The sequence below is a fragment of the Sinocyclocheilus rhinocerous genome, unplaced genomic scaffold, assembly GCF_001515625.1.
Source record: "Sinocyclocheilus rhinocerous isolate Xijiao unplaced genomic scaffold, SAMN03320098_v1.1 scaffold1198, whole genome shotgun sequence".
Lineage (NCBI taxonomy): Eukaryota > Metazoa > Chordata > Actinopteri > Cypriniformes > Cyprinidae > Sinocyclocheilus > Sinocyclocheilus rhinocerous.
The window spans coordinates 1,232,822-1,235,960 of NW_015649585.1; the positions used below are offsets into that span (position 1 = coordinate 1,232,822).

Below are 3,139 nucleotides of genomic sequence, written 5' to 3' on the forward strand. Positions count from 1 at the left end.
CTCTGTGCCAATCACAGCAGGCTTGGCCAGCTGACCAATCAGAGCAGAGTAGTCTTATGGAAGGGAGGGGTTTACAGACATTTCGCTCAGAACTGAATCGAACGAACCGTTTCAAAATCATGGACAAATGACTCTATGTATAAATGTATATTCTGGGAAAATTACAGTGTTTTCTGACCTTAGATGCATTTAAACCTATTGTAGGGGACTCCAACACAATATTAGGACACTTTAAAAAAAAACATATGACCTGCTCTTTAAGTCGCTGGGGTATATTTGTAGCATTAGCCAAAAATACATTGTATTTTATATATACAATTATTGATTTTTTCTTTTATGCCAAAAATCATTAGGATATTAAGTAAAGATCATGTTCCTTGAAGATATTTTGTAAATTTCCTACTGTAAATATATTAAAACTTAATTTTTGCTAAGAACTTCATTTGGTCAACTTTAAAGGCGATTTTCTCAATATTTTGATGGTTTTGCACCCTCAGATTCCAGATTTTCAAATAGTTCTCGGCCAAATATTGTCCTATCCTAACAAACCATACATCAATGGAAAGCTGATTTATTCAGCTTTCAGAAGATGTATAAATCTCAATTTTGAAAAAAAGTGACCCTTATGACTGGTTTTGTGGTCCAGGGTCACATATTGTATATTTGTATATTGCTACATTCCTGGTTGAATGTCATAAGGACATATGTACTCAAATAACACAGATGTTAAATCACAGACTGTTTGTGACTGTTTCTCACAGGTATCTGGTTTCTTCACTGAAAGCGAAGCACGCTGCAAGGAAGCTGGATCGTACAAAAAGGACAGGCATGCAGAACACCAGCGATCCCATCATTCAGCCTGCAGGATTTTACATTGTTGCGTTGAGTTCAATGCCTTACAGTAATGTCTATGTCATGTTCCTCACTGTGATTTATGTGATCACAATCATGTGCAATGTCTTTCTGATAGCCATCATTTTCTATGACCATCGACTGCATGTCCCAGAGTTCATGGCCGTTGGTAGTCTGGTTGATCTTGTTCTCAGCATCTCTCTTGTGCCTGGCATGATAAAGACTTCCATTGTTCTAGACAATTTTGTGCCATTTAAACTGTGCCTTGTGCAAATGTTCACTTACTATAATTTTTTATCACTTGAATCACTTTCTTTATGTATTCTCTCTTATGACAGGTTCATTGCAATCTGTTTCCCTTTGAAACAGAAGTCTATAAACACAAACATCAGAATGGCCTATATAATCTGTGCAGTTTGGTTCTTTAATTCTGTTAGATCACTGTACGGTCCTTCATCCATCTCAACCCTGTCATTTTCTGGCTCTCTTAAGGTCAGCAGCAATTTTAGCGATTTTGCTCCTGTTTTAAGACTCTCCTGTAGCGATATTACAACCCAGTGGAATTTTGCCACTACTTCTACTATACTCTTCAATGCTGTACCTTTGATTTAGATTTTCTCGACCTTCATGGGTATACTGATTGCTGTATTCAGAATGAAAAATAATCAGAGCCGTTATAAGGCGCTGGGCACGTGCACTGAGCACCTCATATTAGTGGCCATTTTCTTCATTCCAATTTTTATTATCTTCAATCTTGGACTTTTTGGAATTGTTATAAACCCAAATGTAAGAACAGTGTGCTTGTCTTTGTCATCCCTCCTTCCACCCTGTGTGAATCCCATCCTCTACTCACTGAAAACTAAAGAGATTCAAAGCCGGATTCGTTCTTTGTTAATCCAGAGACTGTCTGTTCATCCTCTGAATATACATTATTAATGTAGAACATAACTGTGTGAAGTGCTAAGATTATTTATAATGTTAACTTGGAGGCTTTCTGTGATGCTTCCTTTTGTGGTATTTATAAAATGCATGGTTTTTCAGTAATAATTTCACTAATTATATATTTTGCTCTGCAGTTAACTTGTGTAAAAAAAAAAAAAAAAAAAAAAGATTCTTCTTTAACTTCCACCATTTAGTCATTCGCTGGTTGCTTTCAAACATATTTTAAATAATGTAAATCTCCATGTTAGTCCATTTCCCAGCATGTGTGTTTTACTTCTTTTCCCCTGTATCTGTCTCTGATGAAAATCAATAGACATTTGGTCTCCAAAGTGCAAAGCTGGTACAATGTTTATTTACTGTAACTCAGCAAGGTTGAAACTGCTCACTGGCTGAGCAGTAACCTATTTGTTCAGAAAGTTGATCTAATACATGCTAGTCCACAATAAATTACACATATGAAAGATATATGTAGAAAAATATTTTGACTACATTCACTGGCTTTGGCTGAGCATCAGGACTGGAGGAGGTGTCAGACTGGGGTTCAGAAGTTGAAGGAGTATATGACCACCTACCAGAACACTCGCAAAGAGCAGCTCCTGAAGCAAAGGACTTCAGCCACAAAATCTGCCTGATGCACAGGCCTCTGAGACAGTGCTGCGCCATAAAACATCACTTTCTTAACAAAATGCATAATGTGAAGTATTTCTATCGAGAATGTACTGAAATCTTTCATGATTCATGAAAGTTGTACATTTGCAGTACATTTGTATAATATACTTTTTTGTAAAATGACAAGACTTTTCACTAGTCTCTTTAGCATAGAGTGCCTTTATCATGGATATAATATACATGAGAAGAATATACTTAAGTGCAAACCAAATGTAATGTTTTTCATACACTTCGTATTATAAATGTATATATAATGCATTTAGTTAAACTGAATATTACTTTTTGAACCACTAAAAGACATTATTCTATGTAATATATTAACTTTAAATGTAATACCAAATAGCACACTACAGTTTAAATTATTGTCAAGTACTTTACCCCCGGTTTCACAGACAAGGCGTAAGCCTAATCCTAGACTAAAATGTAAATCAGGGCCCGTATTCACAAAACATTTTATCGTACCACTAAGTGTTCTCCTAAATAGCAGTAAAAGTTTTTAGCTAAGAGCTTTCTCTTAAAACCTGTTCACAAAGCTGCTGAGACAAACTTTTACTAAGGAATAGAGAGAAGTCTTAAGCTAAGAGTAAGGGCAGGGTTGACCTCGTTGCCATGGATGATGTCAGCATGCTTATTAACCATGCACACAGTGATTGGCTGTTAGTCTCTGTCAGAGATT

At 36.0% G+C, this 3,139-nt stretch overlaps 1 pseudogene; it reads left to right on the forward strand.

The window, feature by feature from the left end:
* The first annotated feature begins 828 nt into the window (after positions 1–828).
* Positions 829–1,788, forward strand: LOC107710825 (olfactory receptor 10A4-like; annotated as a pseudogene).
* Positions 1,789–3,139: the final 1,351 nt, after the last annotated feature.